Source organism: Sorex araneus, chromosome 7 (genome assembly GCF_027595985.1).
Source record: "Sorex araneus isolate mSorAra2 chromosome 7, mSorAra2.pri, whole genome shotgun sequence".
Taxonomy (NCBI): Eukaryota; Metazoa; Chordata; class Mammalia; order Eulipotyphla; family Soricidae; genus Sorex; species Sorex araneus.
In genome coordinates, this window is record NC_073308.1 from 39,756,102 (window position 1) to 39,781,803 (window position 25,702).

The 25,702-nt window shown below is 52.5% G+C and overlaps 2 protein-coding genes across 7 annotated transcripts in view; one reads left to right on the plus strand and one right to left on the minus strand.

Moving 5' to 3' along the window:
• Positions 1-4,057, plus strand: part of BLACAT1 (BLACAT1 overlapping LEMD1 locus) — an 18,824-nt gene extending 14,767 nt beyond the window's left edge. For all 6 annotated transcript variants that reach the window (XM_055144386.1, XM_055144387.1, XM_055144382.1 and 3 more), the window contains exon 2: positions 1-4,057. This exon is cut by the window's left edge and continues 966 nt beyond it. The gene's annotated coding sequence lies outside the window, so the exon portion shown is untranslated.
• CDK18 (cyclin dependent kinase 18) overlaps positions 1-25,702 on the minus strand; it is a 238,384-nt gene that overhangs the window by 76,767 nt on the left and 135,915 nt on the right. The gene's annotated exons all lie outside the window — the stretch shown is intronic.

Sequence of the window (25,702 nt, forward strand, 5' to 3'; positions counted from 1 at the left end):
TGATCCCCACCAGCATCCCTGCTAGGTCCCCAGGGGACAGTGTCTTGGGGGGTCTTAGGGAAAGCTGGAGGCAGCCTCTGTGGGCATGTCCCCCTGGCACCTTGACCTGGTCATGGCAAGGAGAGACCCAAGCCGGTGCCGTGAGGGTCATCTGAAGGTGTCTCTGCTCCCATCCTCTCCCCTCCTTTGCCCCAGCCTTCCACAGTCTGTTATTTCCTTTTCTAGCCAAAGAACCAGCAGCAGAAGCCCTCCGCTCCAGCAGACAGCAGTAAGGTCGGTGGGGTCACAGGGAGAGAGGAGCGCCCCGTTCTTCACCCTGACGACACCAGAGACAGGCTGAGATGCTGTCAGGGTGCCCTGCCACAGGCCCGGGGCGTGTGTCCCTCCCTGGCACTCCCCAGCCAGGCTGCGGCCCAGAGAAGCCAGTCGTGTGCTGGAGGATGAAATTGTACCCCCAGACTCAGAGGTATTGGGTGTTGTGTCCTGACCACACTGGCTCACCCCAAGGAAAGGTCAGGAGAGGACTCCTCGTCCCCCCCCAGCCTCAGACAGGGGTGTCACTGCAGAGTGGTGCCCACTCAGAACGGTGTCCACCAGGCGGATTCCCTGGGCTCCCTCCTGCAGAGGGAGCCTGGCTATTGTGAGCCCCTCCCCTGGAAACATGGAGGAGGGCCAAGGTCTGGGTGGCCCAGCTGGAACCTGCAGGTAACTCCTTCATTCAAGGTCAGGTGGGGCCCAGCCTGTAGCTGAAGGGCTGAGAGTCAATCACCCACCTTCTACTTGGGGCTCAGGCATCCTCAGCATCTCAGCAGCATCAGGAGGCCCCCTCTCCCCTCTAGTCTGGGAAATGGGGTCTGCAGAATGACAGTTTCAGCCTCCCCGGCCAGGCACCCCTATGGCTGGCTTCCGGCCGAGGCTTCTCCTCCTGCAACTTTTGGGAATGGGGTGTCTTCTAGCACCTTGCTTTCTGCCCTGGACTGAGTGTCCCTCCTTCCCCAAGCTCCTGGGGTGAGGGAGGGCCATGCTTTTTCCTTGGTCTTGGGCCAAGTCCTCTTGAAACAGGGAGGCCCAACCGTCTGGGTCACAGGGCTCCTGGAGTCGCCTCTTGTCCTACGTCTGTGAGTCGGGATGAAGAACAGGACGATGCTGTGGTTCCCGTCATAGGTCCCTGAGATTTCTGGTGTCAGATTGAAGCCCTTTCTCCTAGAATATCCCGTCCTTCTCATTCCCGGGAAGGGCTTGTGGAATGTAGCAGATGGACTGTAGAAATGCATGGGGAGATTTTATTTTTGAAATAAAAGCAATAATTGAACTAACTGGATATGCATATGGTAGACAGTAGGAGGAAAGGGTCCGAGCTAGGAACCCCTTCGCCTGCCTCACAACCCACTTGCACACAGACCACAACGTGACCTTAGGTTCCTCCTGGCCTAGTGCTGTGACTCAGTTTCCTCCACTACCACAAGAGCAAACAGAGGGGGCTGGAGAGATGGTACAGAGGGAGGGCGTTTACCTTGCATGTGGCCGACCCGGGTTCGATCCCTGGCATTCCATGTGGTCCCTCGAGTACCACCAGGAGAGATTCCCGAGTGCAGAGCCAGGAGCAAGCCCTGAGCACCAATGGCTGTGACACCCCTTTCCCCCCCAAAAAAAAATAGCAACAGGGCTGGAGTGGAAGGGTGAGCACCGTGGGGGCGCTGAGCCAGACAGAGGGCCTGCAAGTTGCCTGGGCTCAGCTCTGGGCTTTGTACGGTTGCGGCGGACATGTGGGAAGGGTACAGGGGGTGAAAAGGAAAGCGAGGGCACCCTGAACTTCTCCTGCTAGAATGCCACCCCCACCTGCCCCTGAGATTCCACTCCCCTGTAGCCACGCCCCAAGGGGATCAAGTCTCTTGGCCTGGACCCCCGTCTCCAGGCCCTGACCAGGCCGTATCCATCCCTTTGTGCATTCTCTCTCTCTCTCTCTCTCTCTCTCTCTCTCTCTCTCTCTCTCTCTCACTCACACACACTCACATCCTGCTCCTTGTGGATGGCGTCTCTAAAGCTGCGCCCAGCACTTTACCCAGCTCAGGGTCTGCCCGGATGCAGTCGCTGGGAGCCCCTCTCCAGGGCGGGGTGCCCCCCTCCTCACTACCTTGCCTTCTGCAACGGGAAGTACCACCTCTGGCTCCCATGTCCCTGTTTGTAGACATCTGGTCCCATTGTCTGTGTCACCCGGGCATTGGGCTCCTCACGGGCACAAGGGCTGCCACCCCCGGTGCCCCGTGCTGAGCACGGCACTCCCCGGCGCCTCTGGGATGGGAGCCCTGTTCCCTTCTGCCACACCCGCAGACGCGTCATGGCTGCTGTGGCATAGCCGATGTTCTGCAGACAGACAGACATGAGGCTCATGATGGAGACCAGACTTCATCCGAGAAGGCCACCCTGGGCGCTGTGTTCAGTGGCCCTGCCTGGCCGTTCCCAAGCCTGGCAGCGTTTCCTCTGAAGATGGCTACTGGGCCAGCAGGCGAGGGGCAGACTCTGTCCAGGGAATGTGTCACACCCCATCCATAGAACGAGGGGAGAGCACGGGGCAGCAGGCTCTCCCTGCCCTGCCCCCACACCCATGGTACCCTCAGCCATCACGACACTAGCTCTGAGCAGGTGACCTTGTCAGGGACTCATCGTCTCCTGAGCCCCGTGTCCTACTGGCAGTTGGACCAGTTGGGCCTGGGAGGCCCTGTCATTGCCCGAGGGTGCAGTGCCACAGGCTTGAAGCAGAAGCAGAGACCGCGGCTGTCCACTGGGAACATCACTGTCCTCAGGACCATCCACTCGAGGGGGCTCTGGGGGTTGCCAGGAGCATCCTGGGAAAAATTGCTTCGATCAAGGGAGGAATTCCCAAAGCCAGGAGCCCCCAAACCTGGGCAGCCCAGGGTATCCGTGGGGTGCTGGCGCATCCCTCCTTCCTCAGCTCCGTGCTGTCTGAGCAGAGAGAGAGAGGCAGGAGGAAGGCTGGCGGGAGATGGCAGGACCCGGACGAGATCCTGAGGACGCTCCCAGCCTCTGTTGCCATGGCAATGCTGCTATTTTTATCTCGTTGTTCATGATGCTCAGAGCTCTGCCTTTTTCTGTTCCAGGGAGGCCAGGCCGGCCCCTGCCCTCATCCTTCAAGGCCTGAGAAGGAAAGTCTTGGAGGACAGGGGGGCCTAGGAGGTCCCCCCAGCCAGGGGGCTGTTTCACAACAGTTTGTGCTTGGCTGGCTCAGGGGCTCCATCTCCTACTTGCATGGAGGCAGAGATGCCCCCTGAGCACCCTCCTGAGGAGGCATGGAGGGGTTCACCTCCTGCTGAGATGGCGGCTGCACCGTCACAGGCTGTTCTGGGGAGGGCGTCCCAACGGTGTAGATCAACCCCGAGTCTCGAGAGAGGGGCTGGAGAGCCAAGTTTGGCGAAGGAGCGATCAGGTACCCAGAACCTTCTGGGGAGCCTGGGCGCCTGGCATCCCTCCCCTGCCCCCTGCTCGCCTCAGGTACAGGGCAGACGGGTCCACACTCAGGTCCAGATGAGCCACTCGACCGGCCAGTAGGGAGCAGAGCCGGCCTTCCCTGCAGCCCCCGGGACTTTGGCTCTCGAACCCCATGGTGCTCTTGGAGGCAGTTGAAAGAAGACCACCCTTCTCTCCTTCCTCACCCAGCCCCTCCCTGCGCCTCTCCCTCGTCCCTACTTTCATGCCAGTGGCCCCAGGTGTCAATCGTGCTCGCCCCCACCTGCATGCCGGATGTGGGTCAGTGAGATTTGAGCCAGCCAGTCAGGGCCACAAGATGAGGGGAGCAGAGCATTTCATTCACTCCCCCCCCAACACCACCCCTGCACCCTGAGATGGGTCAGGAAAGAACCTTTGGCTCCTGCCTTGAGGCTCCCCCTGCCTAACGGACTCCTGGAACGTGAGGTTTTTCCTCGGGGACTGGGACCTCTTTACTAAGCTTCTAATTGGTTTCATTTGGGCTCAAGTTGCACGTTTCGCTGAGTCTGTGCACCTGGAGTAAGCACTTTTCAGACTGCCTCTGCAAAGCATGCCAGCAAATGCTGCTCTGTTAATTGCTGTAATAAACAGACTTTATTATATCCTTTTGCAGTAAATGAATTATGTTGTCAGGGTAGATGGGGCAGCCGTATTTATTTCGCACTGTGATACACTGCAGCAGCAGAAGCTAAACATCCATTCCACCAACGGGGCGGGGGGGGGTGTCGCGGGGGCGGCGGGGAGGGTTGGGGGAGGCAGGAGAAAGTTAGGAACACACAGAGTGGTGGGAAGCCAAGGTGAAGCTCCTGGAGGCCGGGACCCTGGAACCCTGGAGCTGTGAGCGAGCCTCACCCGGGTGCGAGTTAACAGAGAGAAGACGGGCTTCCTGTCACCTGGCATCTCAGGGAAATAGTGGGTACAGCTGACTGAAGAGAAAACGGGGCAGGAGAAGCAGGTCTTAATATTCACTATGATCAAGACACTTTAAGAGGCTTTATTATTACTTCATCATCATCATCATTATTATTTTGGCAATACCCTCAGCCGACCCGGGTTCGATTGCTCCTTGCCTCTCGGAGAGCCCGGCAAGCTACCGAGAGTATCCTGCCCGCATGGCTGAGCCTGGCAAGCTACCCGTGGCGTACTCGATATGCCAAAAACAGTAACAAGTCTCACAATGAAGACGTTACTGGTGCCCACGCGAGCAAATTGATGAACAACGGGACGACAGTGTGACAGTGCAGTGCTACCCTCTTGTGCTCAGGAGTCACTCCTTTATTTTCTTTTGCTGGGGACTGGAGGGGTTCCGTACACCCCACGATGCTCAGGCTTTCTCCCTACTCTGCCCTCAGAGAGCACTCCTGGTGGGGCCTAGGGGACCATACGTGGTGCTGGGATTGAACTCGGGCCTGCTGCACGCAGGCAAGTGTGCTGCCCACTGTACCATCAGCCCTGCCCACTCAGGGCCTCCTTCTGGCTCCGTGCCCAGGAGTGTGCCCTGGTGGAGCTCAGGGAACAATAAGCCACGTGCAAGGCAAGTGTCTTAGCCCCTACACCATCTCTCTAGCCCAAAAGTGCTTTTATGTTTTACTGAAAAAAAAAAAAGCAAGGTGTGCTTGGGGAAACTAATAATTTATTTTTTAATTTAATAAAAGAAGAAAAGGGGCTGGAGAGAGTACAGGGGTTAGGCCACTTGCTGACCTGGTTCCATCCCCAGTGAAGCGTTCTCTCCCAGCCTCACCCGGAGTGAGCCCTGAGCACAGAGCCAGGAGTAACCCCCTGCAGCACTAGGTGTGGCCCCCAAACAAAAACAAGAAAACAGAAGGAGCAAGACCTTTAGTTGTTCAACTGTGGTGGGTGGGGCAGAGATTCACAGATACGGCTGTGGCAGGGCGCCTGTGAGGGGACAGACACTGCCCCCCCCCCCCCGACCCCAGGTTACCTCTTCTGAGAAGGGATTTGGGGGTGAGGCGTGCCAGTCGGTGGTCTGGGACAGGTGAGCACCCCACATCACGGAGGTTTCAGCAGTCAGCAGGGGTGGCCTTGGGGCCCTGTGTGGAAACGGGCTGTAGGCTTTGGAGAACCCTTGCAGGGAGCCACCAAGGAGATGAAATCACAGGCACCCGTGCTTGGGGGACTCCTGGTTACAGATGGAGCCGCTTCCCAAGGCAGAGTGCAGAGCGCAAAAGGCATGGGAAGCGCCAAGGGCATTGTCGCCTTGGGGCTTAAGTGCACAGCTATTTAGAGAGCAGGCAGATCCAGCAGGCTTCCCGGAGGAGGTGGATTTTAGGCTGAGTCTCAAAGGGTGGGGAGGAAAAACTGGAGAGAGAAAGAGAAAGAGAGAGAGAGAGAGAGAGAGAGAGAGAGAGAGAGAGACAGACAGACAGACAGACAGACAGACAGACAGAGACAGACAGACAGAGAGAGACAGAGAGAGTCCGGGACTCCCCTGTCCCCTTTCCCTGTACCTACACGCACCTGCCCAGACCCCTATGCAGTGACCTTGCAGAGCAAGTGAACCCAAATGCCCCTAAGTTCCTCCTCACTCCAAGATCTGAGATGGGCACCTCCGCTGCTCCCCACCTGAGACCGAGGGGAAGCGGTTAGGGGGGAGATGGACATGGGGCACTGTTGACCTCACACGCCCTCTGGGAGCTTCTTGAGGAACAGCCTCAGGGCATCGGGGGTGGCACCAGCTGGTGGGGGAAAGGGGCAAGGGCCTGGCCTGCCTCTGGTGCTCTGGGCCCCTGGGCCACTTCCTCCTTTCTCACTCCAGTACTCTTTAATGTCTTCCAAAGTCAGGAAACCTGTACGATGTCATAGGTGCCCCATGCTGTTCCACGCCCTGCAGGGGACCAGAGACGCGGGAGCTGCTGTTTCTCCTGGGCTCTGCCCCAGTGGAGAGGTTTGTTGGGGGCCAGACCCACAGGTCGCGCTCCGCTTCACCTGGGCTTCCTACCTGCAGAATAGAGAGGCCCTAACTCCCTTTCCCTCTTTCCATCCATGGAGAGCAGACTAGGGTTCTTTTTTTTTTTTTTTTTTTTTTTGCTCTATAGGTCACATCCAGGGATGCACAGGGGTTACTACTGGCTCTGCACTTAGGAATGGGGACCCTATGGGATGCTGCGATTTGAACCCAGGTGGGCCGCGTGCAAGGCAAACGCCCTACCCGCTGTGCTATCGCTCCAGACACCAGACTGGGGTTCTGACCTCAATTTTCTTCACCTAGAAAACTGAACGCCCACCCCCAATATGCTTGCCACATGGGAAAGCCAAGCAGTCAAACCCTCCCGCTGCTCTGTGTGTGCCAGAGCCTGCTGAGCTCCGGGTTTAAGGTGAGTTAGTTGAAAACACGAATACCAAGAGCCGGATCTTGCGTTTCCCATAGGCCCCTGCTTACAGCGGCGCTGAGCTCCTGCTATCCCGGGGGTGATGTCAAGGGTTAGTGTCCAGGGAGCGCCTCCTTTCTGGGTTCATGGGGGTGATGGCGGGGGTGGGGGGGTGTGAAAGTGGGCTGGGTGGGTGGGAAGACCAAATCCTGCCCCCAAACTGTCTCCTTCCTGCTGCTGCTTGCGGAAAGCTCGTCCTGCAGACGGCGCTCTGCCACCAGCGCAGCCGGCGGAGTCGGGGTGGGGTAGGGATCGAGGGGTGAGGGGAGGTGTGAAGGAAAAACAGCCCCACGCACAGCTCACATATTTACATCAGAACTGTCAAAATAGTTATTTTTAAGCCGAGTTCCGTCTGCTGCGAGTTTGAAACCCTGGGGGGCGGAGGCGGGACACCCTGCAGGGGAGGACAGGGGGTGCTGGGGCGCGGCGCGCAGGCGCACAGAGCCGAGCCACCCGTGGGTGTCCTGGGGGGGATGGGCTGGCGCCCGAGGCCAGTTCTACCTGCAACCACCTTGCGGCCACACTCGCCCCGCGGGGTGCTCCCTGTCTGCAGACTCCGCGAGGTGTCCAGACTCCACCGAGGAAGGTTCCAGGGCTCTGTGCGTGCGCTGCGGCTCATCTCTGCAGCCGACGCCCCGCTCTCCTGGCCACCCGTCTGGTCATCCTGGCTTTAAAGCAGGACGCAAGCACCCCAGGGGCCCCACCCATTTACCCTACTCCTACTTAGCTATCCCCTCCACCAGCGTCCGGGGGTAAGGGTTGGGGAGGGTGGGGGCAATTTATTTTTCTCTGCGCTGAGGGGCCTTAGGAATTGGCACTCCTCTGTCTGGTTCTCTCCCTCACTTTCTCCGGGCAGTGGGAGTCGAGACAGACACTGGCTGGCCCTGCTGCCATCAATATGTGTCCCAGCCCTGTCCGATGTCTGCTCCGTAATGAGCCGGGTTTCGGAATGTCACCTCTGTTAATGGCAAGGCGGCACCTGTGCACAGCCGGAACCAGCTCTCTGTCTTCATTAGTCCGCAGCCTGGCTGCCGGCCGCCTCGCTGGCTGACAGATGACGGGCCCAGAGTAAAAGCAGCAGCCTCCTGCTGTCCAGGATTCATTCCAGACAATGACCCCAAATGCCTGTCCCCCTGTCACCCTTCCCTAAAAAGAAACAGACAGATGAAAAAGGTGCCCTTTGGGGCGAGGTGCCTCAAGGACAGCGTGGGAAATCGGGCGTGGTGGGTGGAGCGATGGTTTCCAGAAACAGACTGTTCGCGCCTCCTCCTGACTGCATGGGGCTCCCTCTCTCCCTCCACCCCACAGCCTCCAAGGCCACGTCCTGTGGCCCTTCATTATTTTTTGTTTGTTTGTTTTTCGGGTCACACCCAGCCATGATCAGGGCTTACTTCTGGCTCTGCACTCAGGAATCACTCCTGGCGGTGCTCAAAGGACCATACGGGATGTTGGGGATTGAACCCGGGTTGGCCACATGCAAGGCACACCCTCTACCCGCTGTACCATTGCTCCAGCCCTTTAATTAATTAATTAATCTATTTTTGGTGGCTCCTTTGAGGACCCACACACCACGCCAACTTTGTGGCAGGCCGAGGGGCTCCGGGGTCTCATATCTGCACATGGGCTCCCAGCCATGTGCCCCCCCCCCGCCCTTTCCTCCTGAGACGGCGGCACTGGGGCTGGTGGGACGTGGACAGGCAGCCTCTGTCCACTCTCGCTTCACCCTCTGCCATGGCTGAGTGAAATCCTTGTGGCCATTGGGGCTGGAGCAATAGCACAGCGGGTAGGGCATTTGCCTTGCACGTGGCCGACCCGGGTTCGATTCCCAGCATCCCTTATGGTCCCTTGAGCACCGCCAGGGGTAATTCCTGAGTGCAGAGCCAGGAATAACCCCTGTGCATCGCCAGGTGTGATCCAAAAAGCAAAAAAAAAAAAAAAAAAAAAAATCCCTGTGACCACTCAGTCTCCTCCTCTGTCCAAGCAGCTTAGGCTGGCCCTGAAGTGTCCTTCTGTATGTGTCCAGCTTGGAAGTAGGTTGGTGACAGTCTGGAGGGCTCTGGGTGGAGGTGCCGTGCCGTCTCCATGCCATCACCCCAGCCCCCGCCCCCCCCGCCCCGCCCCTCCAGGCTTCACCCCTGCTCCTGCTGGTCCGGACACTGAGCTGAGCTGCTCCAGGCACTCTACTGTCACCCTCCTTGCCCCCCCCAATCTAAATCTAAATGAGACCCCTCCCCTCCCCAAGTCACTTGGCCTGTGTCTTCTTATCTTGCTGAAATGTTTGCTTTCCCTCTCCAAGGACACGAGCTCTCCGGGGACAGAAACCCATCTGCTTTGTTTGCCCTTGAATCCGCAGCACCAAGAACAGTGCCAGGCGAGTGGCAGGCCTCGGGAAACATTTATCCAGTGATTGAGCGAGTGGCTGGCTGCGGCGTGAGGGAGCCCTGGGGCCAGTCCTTCCCCTCTGCCATCCTTGTCTGCACGGCAGCGGGGATGGAGGCGCCAACCCGTCAGCCCCCTGCTCACGAGATCCAGTGGTGGGCAATACGCTGACAGAGAAGCAGAGTCAGGGAGAGGCGTGGGATCTGAGCTACTTGCTTATAATGATGATTATCTTATAATTCATTTTCTTATCATTAAGATTCATTAAGATACACTGAGTTTTTTTTTTTTTTTTTTAGTTATGGGGGCGGGGAAGAACTTCACAGACCCCTGGGTGGGTTATTCTATTTCAGGATGAAGTCATCAAGCCCCTTGCCCTGTGCCTGAGGCCCTCCACTGACCCGTGCCGGTCACCCCACTGTGGGGGTCCCGGCACACCCAGACTTTCCAGAACAAGGAACCGTTAGAACTCTTCGGTACCATCGTCTGGTTTTCGTTTCGCCAGTAGGGGACTGACTGGATGGTTCTCGAGGCTTCTGAAATGCCGGGCAAACTTGGAGAGGCCCCGGGGCCTCCAGCTCCGACGCCCATCCTGGTCCTTCCTTTCCTTCTGCTCTCCCTGCTCTGACGTCAGTGTGTCCTCTGAGCCCGGGAATCTCCCTCTCTGTTCTGCCCCGGGACCTGTGGCCCAGAGCACCCTCCCCCGCGGCCTGGCTGGGCCAGTATTTCCCTGAGCGGGCAGTGCCACCCTAGGGGGCAGGAGACCCACACAAGGGACCTCTCGGGTGCCATGGTGGGGAGGGGCTTTCTATTCGTGTGCGTAAGGTAGACTTTCAGGGGTGATTTCTGAGTGATTTCTGTTTCTGAAAAGGGGGACGGGACGGAACCAGGTCAGGAACCCCTCCCTCTCTGCTGTCTTACCTGCTCCGCTCCTCAGCAGATCCTGCCCTGCGTAAACCTCTCAGAGGCCTCCGCCTGCTCCTGACGGTACTTTTATTTGTTTTGTTTCATTTTGGGGGCCACAGGGGCACACCCCATTGTACTCAGGGCTTAACCTTCACTCTGTGCTCAGGGATCCGCCGTAGCGGTACTCAGGGGTGCCGGGGATCCAACCAGCTGTGTGCATGGCGAGTGCCCCACGTACTGAACCACCAGTGCTTAAGGACACCAGACCCCCAGCAGGTGGGGTGCTTAGCTGAGCCCCCCCCCACCTGTCTTTCTTGCTTTTTGGGCCACACCCGGCAATGTTCAGGGATTACTCCTGGCTCTGCACTCAGGAATTACTCCTGGAGGATGATAAGAAACTGTCTTTCTTTTTACCTTTCTCTCTCTCCCTGTTTGGTCTTTCTTTCAAACGAGGACAAGCATCTCTGAGTTCCTGAGGTTCCAGGGAAAAGAAAACCCGGATAGTGAGGTGGGAGAAGCCCTCCCAGAGCCAAACCCTCCCCTCCGAGTGCCTGGTACAGCCACACAGCCGTCCCCACAGCCCACACTTCAAGCCTGTGCCCAGGGCATCTGTTGAAAGTGGCGCTTCAGGGGCCAGAGATATAGATCTGGTTTTTGTTTTTTGTTTTTTTGGGGTTTTTTTTCTGCTTTTTGGGTCTCACCTGGCGACGATGCACAGGGATTATTACTGGTTCATGCACTCAGGAATCACTCCTGGCGGCGCTCCGGGGACCATATGGGATGCTGGGAATCTGACCCAGGTCAGCCGCGTGCAAGGCAAATGCCCTACCCACTGTGCTATCGCTCCAGCCCCAGATAGATCTGGGCTGAAGGCCCTGGCCCTTGCATGTGTCCAACCCTGGTTCGATCCCCCAGCCCCACGGGTGTTTCTGTGGGAGTGAGCACAGATGGGAGGAGCAACCCCCCAACTTCCCACAAGAACCCCCGAAGGGAAAAATGAGAGTGGTACTTTCAGCGTTTGTGAGGCGGTAACTCAGTTGTCCATCCTCTCAAGAGGAGCATATTGCAGTGTTGGTGGAGCAACACTGGAACACAAGGTTAGTTTGCATCATTAGAAACTCCCTTGGCTTTTGTTTTTGTTACTTTTGCCTGGTATTAGACAGAGGTCAGGATTCATTTTTTTGCAGGTAGCTGTCCAGTTTTCTCAGCCCCACTTATCAAAGAGGCTTTCCTTGTTCCACTTCCCATTTGTTGCTCCTTTATCAAAGATGAAGTGATCATATATTTGAGAGTCTGTGACAGAATATTCAACTCTGTTCCATTGGTCTGCGGGACTGTTTCTAGTCCAATACCATGATGTTTTAATTACTACTGCTTTGTGGTACAGTTTGAAGTTGGGGAAGGTGAGAGGCAGGGGAGGGATGGGATTGGGGAGGGGTGATAGTGGGGAAATTGGTGGTGGAAAATGTGCAGTGGTGGAGGGATGGGTGTTCAGTCATTGTATATCATTGTATGACTGAAACTCAAACATAAAAGCTTTGGGCTGGAGCGATAGCACAGCAGGTAGGGTGTTTGCCTTGCACGCGGCCGAGCCGGGTTCTATTCCCAGCGTCCCATATGGTCCCCAGAGCACCGCCAGGAGTAATTTCTGAGTGCATGAGCCAGGAGTGTGCATTGCTGGGTGTGACCCAAAAAGCAATAAAAATAAATAAATAAATAAAAACTTTGTAACTGTATCTCACAGTGATTAAAAAAAAACAACTCTCAGAGAGAGAGAGAGAGAGAGAGAGAGAGAGAGAGAGAGAGAAGAGGGAAGAGATGCCTGCCATAAAGGCAGGCTGGGGTAGGGAGGATTTGGGGGTGGGTAGGAGGGGAAACTGGGGAACATTAGCACTGGGTAATGTACACTGGTGGAGGGATGGGTGTTGGAACATTGTATGACTGAAACCCAATCATGAGCAGTTTTGTAATGCTCTATCCCATGGCAATTCAATTTAAAATAAACAAATAAATAAAATAAAAATAAATAAAAACTATAGTATAATATAAAAAAAAAACCCTCTCCATGTGGGGCCAGAGAGCTAGTACAAGGGGTCGGGCATTTGCCTTGCATGCAGCACACCTGGTTTTGATCCCCAGCACCCCACAGGGCCCCCACGTGCACTTCCAGGAGTGGCCCCCGAGCACTGCTGGGTGTGGCCTCCAAACAAGCAAAAATCACCATGTGTGGTTACGACTTCAAGTTCACTGTCGTGTTGGAATGAGAGTTCCACTTTACAGGCGTGACAGCCAGGGCCCAGGGTAAAAGAGCAAAGAAGCTAGGCGACGAGAGGAGGCACCCGGCCCCTCACCGCAGCCTGTGCTCCGAGCCCTCTGCTTCTCAAGGCCTGCCGTGCTCCCGAGCCCTGGCGGAGATTCTGGCTTTGTCGTCCTCAGAAGCCTCTGCTTCATCAGGAGAATAGGGGCTCCCTCCTGCTGATGCCCCCCGCCCTGCCGGAACCCTCTCTCTGGCAGCGCTCCTCCCCCGTCATCACTGAGCGCCCTTGTCAGAGCCCCCAAGGGCGACCTTTCTGCCACAGACGAGGGCAAGAGGACGGGAGAGGGAGAGACCTGTGCGTCTGCCCCTTCTTGGGGCATCCGAGGGCTACGCCAGCTGACTCTGCCTGACCAGCACGTCAGTGTCCATCCGCTTCTCTCAAGGAATGATTTGCCGGAGCGGCCTGGGCTCCCCCTTCCTAACCTTAGCCTCTGTCCCTGGTGTGTTCTGGCTTTTTATCTGACTTACGTGTATACGCCTTTCCGTCGTTGACAGAATAGTTTGCATGTGACTTATGCTCGGGATTTGGAGGGTGACAGGCAGCCCTCAGGATGATCCTTTGTCAATCTCTCTAGCTTCCTTCATCCACATGCCAGGACTAGAAATCAGGCCCACGTTGCCAACTCTTGGGAGTGGTGCAATCGCGACACCCTTTTATTAAAGGGGATCTTCACAAGAGTCTGATACGGACAGTAAGTGGGGGCAAATGTGCTCTGGCTGCTGAAAGGGGCTTCCTATCCCCCTCCCAGCCCCCCAACTGTGGAAGCTCCCAGGCAAGCTTGGGCAGGAGTATCACAGCTCAAGACCCATGAGGGAAGATGATATCTTACTTCATGTAAGAAGGGTGTTCTAGGAAGCTAGACCCACTCTTACTGAGAGCACGTTTGCTGCTGTGTTTATGAAATGCCCACCCGGCTTTCCCCTGCCGTTCACACAGATGTGTTTTGTCTTTTCTCCATTAACCTTGTTCATGCCTGATTCTCTGGAAAGATGCTTGGGCCTCAGCCGGTCCTCCATCCTCTTTCTCCTCTGAGCCCCCCTGTGAAAAGACAGCCCGGGAGGGCGGAGCGAGTGATGGGCCTGTTCTTGCCCTTGGTCTTCGCAGCTGACCCTGCTTAGGTGGGATCCGAGCCTCGGAGTGCCCAGGGAGCTGGCACCAGGCCCAACTAGAATGAATAAAGGCCCGAGAATATGAGTTCATTTTAATATTAGCCTGAGAAAAATTAATTAGGACGGTAAATTTGCTCTAAAAGGTATAATTCCAAAACCAACTGGGAGAGCGTTGTGGATTTTCTGCATTGCCTTCCAGGGCTTTGGGAAGCCAGGGTTGGGTGGAAGAACCCGGAATAATTATTAAGTATTGCGTGTAGACCAAACTCCACATGGCTCTGTATTGAGGGTGGGCTCATGGCTGACACGATAGATTCCAACTCAGATGCCGCTTATGCATGTGAGAAAAGAGGACCCCCACCCCCACCCCCTCTCATCAGACATCCTGTCTTGGCTTTTCCGGATCATGGGTCATTCATCCATTGCCTTTTTCCTCTGTAGACGGACCCCAGTGGCCTGGTCCAAACAGGCTTCGGCTCTGTGCTGCCCCAATGCTGATGCTTCCAGCTCTGCCCGACTCACCCTCGGCACCAAACACGGCCTGTGTCTAGTGCACGAACGCATGATCCCTGAGCCAGGGCCAGTCGGCATTTCATCCTGCCCAGGCCCACTTAGAAACTTCTAGATGGGCCTGGAGGTGAAGCCGTTCCTCAGTCTGGCCTCTGCTGCCTGCCTGGTTCATCCCTCTCCTCTCCTCACTCCTGCTAGTCTCCCTCTAGATGACACTTTGGACCCTCGTTGGCTCCCTCGGGGTCCTGTCGAACCCTGTTAACAGCCTGTGATTATTGTTGTTCTGTTTGGGGGCCTTCCCCTGAGTTAGTCGCTCAGGGCTCACTCCTGGCTCTGCGCTCAGGGCTCACTCCTGAGAGGCTTGGGGGACCGTTACCTGGTACAGGGGATCGATCCTGTGTTGGCTGCATGCAAGTGTCTTAATCTCTCCGGCCTCAGCTTGTTTTATTTTCTTGTACTTAAATTGTTTTCTCCTTAATGAGTAAGTTGCTTGAAAGTTCTGTGATTGTTCTCCTGTCTGTCTACTATAGGCTTGCATAGTGTGTGTCCCAGATATCAATAAATATTTGTTGAAAGAGATTTGTCATTGGCTTATAGCTTGGGGTGGACATGCCCAGCATATGTGAGGACAGTTTAATCCCTGGGCCTATGGGTGTGGGTCCTTATTATTATTATTTTTTAAGTGTTTTTGTTTTTTGTTTTCTGGGCCCGGCCTGGCAGTACTCAGGGATTACTCGTGGCTCTGTGCTCAAGGATCACTACTGGAAGTGCTCAGGGACCATATGTAGTAGCAAGGATCAAATCCAGTTTGGCTGGGTGCAGGGCGAGCACCCTATCTACTGTACAATTTCATTGGCCTTTTTTTCATGAGGTGGGGAAACACACACAGCAATGCTTTGTGTGTAGCTTGGTGGATGGAATCACTCCCAGCAATGCTCAGGGGACCATGAGTTATCAGAATTGACCCAAGCTCTACTGCATTCAAACTTTGAGCTCCAGCCCCTTGAGCTAACTTTCAGGATGCAGCCCCCACCAATTAAAACCAAAAAAAATTTTTTTGTCTTTACTGTTGCTGTTGTTTTTAATTTTGTTTTATTGCTTTTTTATTATTTCCTATTGTTTATTGTTTGGATTGGTGGGTCACACCCTCTGAAGCTCAGGGGCTACTTACAGCTCCATGCTTGAAGTTTGCTCCCAATAGCCAGCCCTCCTATGCATTTTTTTTCTTTTTGGGTCACACCGGACAATGCACAGGGGTCACTCTTGACTTTGCACTCAGGAATTACCCCTGATGGTGCTCAGGGGACCATATGGGATGCTGGGAATCAAACCTGGGTCAGCCGAGTGCAAGGCAAATGCCCCATCCTCCTGTGCTATCGCTCCAGCCCTTCCTATGCATTTTTTTAAAAAAGAAATTAATCAGGGCTGGGAAGACAGCTCAATGGACTGGAGCACATGCTTTGCATGCTAGAGCCCTGGGTTTGATCTCTGGTACCACATGGGACTGGCAGCCCTGGGAATAACCTGTGAGCATGAACTGGGACTAGGGTGTGGACTGAAAATATAAAATGTTTACAAAAAAATTTATGGAAAAAATGTATTTAGAATTAGCCAGCTGGGGGTGTTTAGATGATCCCCATTTTTTTTGGCAATGTCCAAAGCATCTTAGTCATATACAAATTTTATTTTTTGTTATTATTTTTGGTCCATGCCCAGCAGTGCTCAGGGGTGCTGGGGATTGAGCCCGAGGAAAATTACACTCAAGTCAAGCCCCTTACCCATAGTACTCTCTCTTCAACCCTACAACATCACTGTATCACTATATCACTGTCATCCTGTTGCTCATCGATTTGCTCAAGCGGGCACCAGTAACATCTCCATTGTGAGACTTGTTACTGTTTTTGGCATATCAAATACACCACGGGTAGCTTGCCAGGCTCTGCCGTGCAGGTGAGATACTCTTGGTAGCTTGCCAGGCTCTCTGAGAGGGACGGAGGAATTGAACCTGGTTCATGCAAGGCAAACACCTTAATGAAGAAAACGGTCAAAGGGCCAAAGTGATAGTACAGTGGTCAGCACATTTCCATCCTTGGCATCTCATATAGTCTCCTGAGCACTGTCAGGTGTGCCCCCCCCCAAAAAAAATCACTGTATCACTCTCATCCCGTTGTTCATCGATTTACTTGAGTGGGCACAAGTAATGTCTCCATTCATCCCAGCCCTGAGATTTTAGCAGCTTCTCCTTACTCGTCTTTCCCAATGATTGGAAACTCTTTCAGGGTCAGGGGAATGAGACTTATTATTGTTACTGTATTTGACATATCAAATACACCACAGGGAGCTTGCCAGGCTCTTCCGTGCGGGCGGGATACTCTTGGCAACTTGCGGGTTTCTCTGAGAGGAACGGAGAATATATATCAGAGAAATCAAACAAGTATGTTAAAACCAAACACATGTATGCTGCTTTAGGCAGATCAGTAGGCTAGACTATAAGAGGTCACAGCCACAAAGCAGCCGTGCACTTCCAGGAGCTTTGTTTTATATAGTCTCTGGATCTATTGATGGCACACGGCACCAGGCCCAGTTTGTGGGTGTGACTGCCAAGCTACTGGAAAATGGGGGATCTGGGTGGAGGAGGCCCAGTCCTGATCTGAGCAGGCTTGGAGATCTCAGCCCTGAGTCCCACACACATATAGTTCCTCTGTCAGTTCCTTCAAGCATGAGGCTCGTCCAAGTGTGTGGAGATTGGCCAGTCATTGGCCAGTCACAGCCATGCTTAAGGCCAATCTCAAAAAAAAAAAAAAGCTAAATAAAATTAAAAGAAGAAACTGGCCAGTGAATAATTTCAACAACAATATCAACCGAATCAGCTTATGAGAACCTGAACTTTCTCCTCCTTTCTCCCCCATCAATAGTAGGTGCGACTTGAAATACCTGGGAAGCTCCTCATCCCCGCTGCCTTTCGCCCACGGAGCCCAGCCTCAGAGGCAGGTGGTTTCAGGAGCAAAGTCGTCTGAGAATGGCAGTGATGCGGCTTCAGCCTGACAGCTGCTGATCTTTGCTTTAGTTGATTTCCCCCTTTGCAAATGTTATTGGCAATTGAAACTGCAAATCTACTCTCTGCTCCCCTATGTAAATTACATTTACATTTAAATTGTGCTTTCTTCCAAAGGATGGGGTTAGTAAATAACTGGCAGATTAAACTGGAGGAGAGGAAATTGTGCCCCAGTCAAACCTGAGACTGAAGTGACATCTGGCTTTTACTATTTCCGTTATTTCAGTTTAATAACAGCATGTGGCATTAAGGGAGAAGAAATTGGATCTACATTTTAATGAAAGGAGGAAGCTCTCAGGGTTTAGATACCTTATCATGTTGAATACCTAGTCGATTGGCAATTAAAACTTGCTTCCCTCAAGAAATGGAATAAAATATCTTTGCAGCAGAGAGGGAGTGAAAAACAAAAAAACAAGCTAATGCCCAGGACTTCGAATATAAGACCAAGGGAAATGGGTGTTGTAAACATCAAAACATTTCAGGATGCTGTGTAGCCCAGGGACTCTTCAATAGACTAATGTTGCAATTTGAATCGTGGATACGCTAGTAGGATCTTCTGGAGGATCCAGGCAGAACAGTTTGTACAGAACAGGGGACCAACCCATAGGTTTCGGTTGAGATCATCCCTTCGGATCCTTTTGTCACCTAGCTTTGAAACCCCACAAGTCTGCCCAGGAAAGTATCTCAGAAATGTCTGTTTTATACCAATAGTTTATTGAAATGGAAACATCCACCTGCTGCCTGATTTTTCTCACTAGCAATTCTGGGAAACATAAACAAAATTCTAGTGACTCCCAGGAAGCCCAGCCTATCATTAACATGCTTTGATCGAAACAAATGTGTTCATTTTCAAAGTCTTTGTTTGGTAAATCCAATGTTTGGGCGTTGGCAAGTGCCTGCTTATGTGTTTGTTGGAAGCTGCTGCTGGATTCAGGAATTCTGAGGCCATCGCCCGGGCTTACCCTGCTCCCTTTCCTAGGAGCCTGCAGTGGGGAGGATGCATGCCTTGCACGTGGCTGACCCCGGTTCAATCCCAGCGCCACATCTGGTCCCGAGAACTTCACCAGGAGTGATCCCTGAGTACAGAGCCAGGAGTAAGTCCTGAGCACTGCTGGGCGAGGCCCTCAAACTAAAAATAATTAAATAAAATAATTCAAAGGACTGGAAAGATAGTACAGGAGTACAGGGGTTAAGTCTCTTACCTTTGCGTGCAACCAGCCCAGGTTCAGTCCCCAGAAACACAGATGGTTTCCAGGAGTGATCCCTGAGCACAGACCTGGGAGAACTGCTGGGAGGGTAGCCGACCCCCCCAAAAAACCCCAAAATAGGACAAATGAACAATGGGAAATACTGCTATAGTGCTTTCCTGTGTGCCAAGCACTTCACGTCTAACTCATTGAATCCTTGGGAGGTAGGAACCATGGCAATCCTAGTGCAGACAAGGAAAAGGAGCAAAAGTGAGGTTGACAATTTGTCATCTGAGTCAGAGCAGGGGGTAGGTCCCACTGTCCCTTGACCCCCCCTCAGCTTTCCTTCCATCCCTGTTGCCTAAAGAAGGCATGAGTACATTTTATCTTGTGCAGCTGGTGTCTAAAGTCTCAGCAGTTTTTCTTGAAAGTCTTAAGTCTGAGGGATTTTCCTTTAAACAAAAAGGGCAGCAGCAAAACTCGCCTTCTGCAGTTTGTAGGTGCTGGAATCTTTTCAGACTATCTACAGGAGGGCACAGAGGGTGAAATGAGATGATACGGAGGTGCTTTGAAAGGGCTAAAGCCATCGCAATTCTCCAATGTGTTATTATAGTCTACCCCAATTCTTTGAACGAGGGATGGATTTGGGGGCCACTCTTGACCATACTCAGGGGCTCTGTGCTCAGGGTCCACTCCCAGAGGTGCTTGGAGGAGCGTGTGGTGCCAGGGATCAAATCAGAACTGGCTGTATGCTAGGCAAGCACCACCCCCTGTACTCTTCTCTGGCCCCGGCCCCAATTATTATTATTATTATTATTTGGCTTTTTGGGTCACACCCGGTGATGCTCAGGGGTTACTCCTGGCTCTGCACTCAGGAATTACTCCTGGCGGTGTTTGTTTTGGGGACCATATGGGATGCTGGGAATTGAACCTGGGTCTGCCGAGTGCAAGGCAAACGCCCTACCCGCTGTGCTATTGCTCCAGCCCCTATTATTATTATTTTTTTATTGCAGTGCCAGAAATTGAACCCAGTTCTCATGAAAGCAAGGTCCACACTATCACTGAGCCACATCTCCAGTTCCAAATCATTTTGGGGGAGAGAAGGGAACACCTGGCAGTGCTCAGGGCTTACTCCTGGTTCTGTGCTCAGAGATACCTCCAGACAGTGCTCAGGGGAACATAAGCAGTGCCATAGATTTAACCTGGTTGGCCACGTATAAGTCAAGCACCTTACCTTTTAATTTTAATTTTAATTTTATTTTATTTTTCGCTTTTTGAGTCACACCCAGCGATGCACAGGGGTCACTCCTGACTCATGCACTCAGGAATTACTCCTGGTGGAGCTCAGGGGACCATATGGGATGCTGGGATTTGAACCCGGGTCGGCCGCGTGCAAGGCAAACGCCCACTGTACTATTGCTCCAGCCCCACGTACCTTACCTTTTGTACTGTCTCTCTTGCCCCCAGTTCTTTTTGAGTCACACCCAGTGATGCTCAGGGCTTACTCCCGGTTCTGATCTCAGGAATCACTCCTTCACTTCTGGTGGGCCCCGGGAACTATATGGGGCGCCAGGGACAGAACCCACGTTGGCCTCATGCAAAGCACCCCACCCACTGTACTATCTCTCAGGCACATCCCCTCCCTCCAATTTTTATTCTCAAATGAGAAACTCCTTGACAAGTCAATATAGATTTCTTCCACATTCTCTTTTTCTCTGGAGACTAATGTCAAATATCCATTTTCTATGTGTATCTCTTGCTGGTGCCTAGACACTATCATCAAGGAAAAATCACTGTTCGATTTCTCCATGCTCTGCCTGTTTCTTAGCTTGCTTTGACTCGGCGGCAACCTGTGCATATCATTTCCTGTGCATATTAATAACTTCTCTGTATCTCTTGGTGTTTCTTCCTGGCAGGCTGCCTGGGGAGCCAACCAACGCCTCCTTTCGCCTGAACGTAGGTTAAATCACTCGTCTGACTTTCCATCAGTCCGTTGCTATGGATGCTACTGATGTCACACATGTCAGTATTATGATTCCCATAATATCTGACAGGCAGAAAGGGCTTGGTTATTGGTAGAAACCCTTGGGTGAAACTTACCCAGCTTTAGTAACTAACCCTACTGCATAGACTTGACAACATGTAAAGGGTAAGTAGATTAATCATTCAGTTGGATTCCATTTGAATATTTCTCTTCCATATGTGTGTTCCCTCTAGGCAATTGTCTAGTGTCACTTGAAATTGATGAGGGCTCTTCTGGAGGTTATTTTGGGGAAGGTGATGAAACAACAGACAGCTGTTCTCAGAACAAATGTCACAGGATCTGCTGAAACTGGCTTCCAAGAGAAAAAAAAATGGAGGTACACTGTCCTTTTCCTTCCTACCGGTAGGTCAAAAGAGGAAACTTAAATTTATTAAGTGCCTGCTGTGTGCCCAAATATGGCTCTGGTCAGTGTAGCCTTTAGCCTGAGAACTGCTCAGCTAGGCATTTGGAAGCAACCCTCTTAAACATGACAATTCACGGCTTTTTAACTTGTATTCAATGTTCTTCCTAATTGGACATTGATTGATCACCAATAAAGGCAAAGTCATTACTTAAAATTGCTCTCGATCCTCGGATGCTGAGTAATTGTTTCGCATTCATTTTTTTTTTTGTGAATGCCAGAGAGCCTGAGAACGTGATAAAATGAAGCCCAAGAAATAATCTCCTAAATGAAAAATCTGGTATAATATTTGACAAATGGCTGTCTTTTTCTCAGATTTTGTTAAGTAGGTAGACGGGTCAGTTTGGGGGTACAAAGGGACCAATGGAAGAAAACAGTTTGAACTTGAAGCTGTGTGAATCTGGGGAGCTGTATTTCTGTGTAAATCTCTATCAATCAATTTGTGCGCCAGAGGATGACGAGTGGCCTTTTTTTTTTTTTCCAAATGCCAATTCAGCAATCACAAAGTCTGCTGGCGGTTAATTAAAAACTACCATCTCGTTATGTTCAGAGTTAAATTACAAGTGTGAAGACTACTACTGCTTGCAATAACCAAGTGCTCCGTACTCTCTGTGCTCTCCTCAAAGGAGGACAGGGATAAATAACTTTTATTTAACTCTAAAGAAGAAAAAAAAAACCCTCTCTTGGCTCTCTCATATTTAATTAACTTCTTATCTTCTCAGAGCTTGAGTCTTACGCAGAGCTCCTAAGCAGTAATGGAAATATTTGTTCATTTGTTCATTTTGTGTGGATTTTTCTCACATTCATTTTATTACAGGAAAATAGAGCTCTTAGAATAGGAGATGCACAGAGGGAACCAGAAAGAGGCTTGACTGAAGGGGGGTCCCCGCATGGCCCCCCCTCATCTCCACCCCTGGCAAAGGGGACAGAAACCAAGCTGGGTCCCCAGGGAGAGTTTCTCTGAGTCTTTGGATCCTCTTTGCTTGCCTGTGAAGCAAAAGCAGCTTATTCATGAATTTTCTGAGAAATATGGGGGGGTTTCTAAGAACTGGGTGCTATCCCTTAATTTAGCTTCCTCTTCGCTCCTGTCCCGGGGGCTGCCATCTCGGATTCTGCTGGCCTTGGCAGGAGTGAACCCACAGGCTGAGAGCTGCTTCAGCAAAGAGCCGGTGGGAGACCACATCCTGCCAGCCGGCTGCTTCCCCGTCTCAGTTTGAGCAGAAAAATTAGAAGTAACTGAACCCTGAGATGACTGGGGAAAGTGACACCCGTCCCGCACCGATGAGGCAGCTCACCCTGGAAAGGGTTCAGAGCAGAAGACAGCAGCGAGCGTGCCGTGGAGCCGGTGCGGAGATTGGGTGGTGAGACACCGTGGGCTGTCAAGGTCTCCGTGCTTATCTGTAAGGTTGTCCTAACAAATGTCATGTTTGACTCTTTTTAAAGATTCCAGCTGTCAGAAGAGACCAAACTTCTATCACCATGGTGGATGCGAAATATCTGAGCAACTATGAATTACAGCGTGAACTTGAGAAGCTTGGATTTTCACCTGGCCCGATACTGCGTATGCATGCAGCTCATGTTAGAGATGGTCGTGTGTCATTTATAAACGGCCTCCAAACAGTTAACAGTGTTTACAGTGGAAGAGTATGAGCAATAAAAACCATTATCATAGAAATAACAGAGGAAAAAGCCAGAAAACCATAAAGACGGAAGAGGTTTAAATGATAAATGAAGAGAGACACTTGCAATGAATAAGTATGAGAAAAGATAGGGCATTTTCAAGAGCAAAACACAGTTACTCTTGATTATATCACCATTTTAATTTTTTTCACTTCTGCTATTTATGCTAGGTTAACTTTCTCCATCTTATTCTCCATCTATCCAATGCCTGACCCTGTGGCTTGCCCATAATGACCTCACCTGAAGTGTTAGTGGAGGGAAGAGTCAGTTGAGTAGCTCTAAATGAGATGAAAAGAGTCATCTCATTAAAAAAAATGGTTAAGGTCAGAGAATAAGGTCTGGGCTGTTTACCTTGAAGATCACACACATCAACAAGAGTTTAACCTCAGGGCTGGAGCGATAGCACAGCGAGTTTGCCTTGCATGGCGCCAACCCGGGTTTGATTCCCCGCATCCCATATGGTCCCCCGAGCACCGCCAGGAGTAATTCCTGAGTGCATGAACCACGAGTAACCCCTGAGCATCGCCAGGTGTGACCCCCCCCCCAAAAAAAGAAGGAGTTTAGCCTCTCTCCTCTTTCTTCCTCAGCTTCCACCAGAAAAATCTATGAAAAGAAGTTAAAGCAACTGATGGTCTCGGATCCCTGTGTGCCACCCGTGATGAACAAAACCAGAGAGCAAGAGACAGAGGAGGACTGTGCTGGCACGGAAGGTACCAAGAGAAGCCATATGCTAGATGGCAACTCTGCACTCAGAGAGGCCTTTGCAGTGTGGGGTTTGCAGCTTTAAAAGGTGGCATGAAATCCCCAGCTGGCTTGTTTACACACAGAGCCAGAGCTGCAAAAGAAATTGGCGTCATCATGCCAGTGATTCAGGGAAGAGAGATCAATCTACAGGTTCTCTTATTAATGCAAATCTGGGTTTGATTTCTATTATTATTATTATTATTATTATTTTGCTTTTAGGGTCACACCTGGCAATGCACAGGGGTTACTCCTGGCTCTGCACTCAGGAATTATCCCTGAAGGTGCTCAGGGGACCATATGGGATGCTGGGAATCGAACCCGGGTTGGCCGCATGCAAGGCAAATGCCCTACTTGCTGTGCTATTGCTCCAGCCCCTGGCCCCCATGGTTTTGATTTCTAAAGCCAGAGTTCCCATAGAGTTCCCTTTGAGGTTGCCTTTGCCGTGCCCAAGTTAATCCATTAGACTATTGTTTCTTCAGATGAAGTGATTTAGTATCTAATAAGAAAGACAACCAGGTCAGCCTTCCTGGACTATGCCTGCTGGCCCCCAAACTGAATGGCAGCCGACCATAGCTGCTTTCCTCTGGGGCCCAGGGTGGGTGGAGGGTGGTGGTCTCAAGGCTCAGGCTTCACTTATAGGGGAGGTAATTGCAGATTTTTCCTAATGATTTCCATCCCATAACATTTCCAACTCTCTTTTATCCCCTAGGTATTTATTAGGAGTCATTTCAGGGAGTCGAACCCTGCCTGCTGTACTGGCACTCTGGCCCCTTTGCTCACAATTTCTAAGTGACAATGAGCACTACATTTCTGCCATGTGTAGACTAGCCAAAAATGGAATTTCTTTGAGTACAAATGGACAGTGCAACAAAACTGAAAAATCCTAGGGGCCCTCTGAAAAATCCCCCTCGTGCCTGGGCTTGGAGGTGGTCATAGGCACTTTAGGCTTCCCCAAGGGTTCAGCACTAGTGAGGCCAGTGCAGAGATTGAGTGCTGGGGAGGGGCTGGAGCGATAGCACAGCGGGTCGGGCGTTTGCCTTGCATGCGGCCAACCCGGGTTTGAATCCCAGCATCCCCTGTGGTCCCCTGAGCACTGCCAGGAGTGATTCCTGAGCGCAGAACTAGGTGAAACCCCTGTGCATCGCCGGGTGTGACCCCAAAAGCAAAAAAAAAAAAACCCAAAAAACCCAGAGTGTTGGGGAAGGACGGCAGTGGCCGGAGCAGAGCGGCCTGCATGGCGGTGCGAGCCCATTGGAGTGTGGTGACCCCAGACGTGGCCTGGCAGGGAAGATGTCTTCGGAGGCCTGCCCCCAGTCGGAGGCTGCCTACTTCCTGCCCCAGAAAGGAGCTGCTAGAGACCCAGCTAGCCTTGAAGCACCAGGCTAGAAGAGTCCGGTGAGAATCGCCGCTGTGACTGCCCTGACCAGCTGCCTCATTTTCAGGCAGATTGTGCTGATTCCTAGCAAGAAGCTCTCCCGAGGGCTTTCAGGGCCAGGCTGGAAGGGCAGGGCCCCGCGGCTTCTAAGTTCTGCACAGCTTCCCAACCGCAGGTCAACAGGCCAGGGATGGAAGCTGCGGTGCAGCCCTCCCCCTGAAATGCGCTTCTGCAACGCCACTGGCCAGCCAATGGCTAATGCGGGTAGGAAGTTCACTTCTCCCGGCCAGGTCTTTGTTCTGTTTGGGGGCCATACCTCACCCCGATCGGCTGTGCTGAAGGCTTATTTCCTGGCTCTGAGCTCAAGGATCACTCCTGGCGGGTCTCAGAGGGCCATAAGTGGTGCTGGGGGTGGAACTAGGGTCAGCCGTGTGCATGGAAAGCACCTTACCCACTGTCCTATCTCTCCAGCCCCTCCAGGTCATGTCTCAAGCAGACTTTTTATTTTTTATTTTTTGCACTTCTTGGGTCACAGCTGGTGATGCACAGGGGTCATGCCTGGCTCTACACTCAGGAGTCACATGCTGGGAATTGAACCCGGGTCGGCCGCATGCAAGGCAAACGCCCTACCTGCTGTGCCATCTCTCCAGCCCCTCCAGCAGACATTTGAATGTACACAAAGGGGCTGCAGAGACAGTGCCTTTCAGATGGGGGGCGTGAAACAGAGCTGAAGGGCCCTGGGGTTCTTTGGCTATGGTGGAGCTGGAGAAAAGGTGGGTGAGGGGCATCGTCAGGCAGCACCTGGGGCCGATACCTCTCCTCCTCATTCATTGCACTGGTGCTGCGTGGACCAGGCGTCCTGATGTTTTTTTTGCAGCGAGAGCTCATTGAAACTCCGCTCTGCAGGAGTGCTGGGGGCTGCACTGAGCTCGGGATCCTTCCCCTCTCATCAGAATGCAGCTCTGCTGGCAGGCTGGAGCTCAGGGCTGATTCACAGCCGCCCTGGGGCCCCTGGCTGGCCTGCTCCTTGGAAAGCCTTTTAGCCCAGGTCTGAGGCTTCCTCCCCGGGGAGACTTTCTGGAGGCAAGAGGAGAAAAAAATC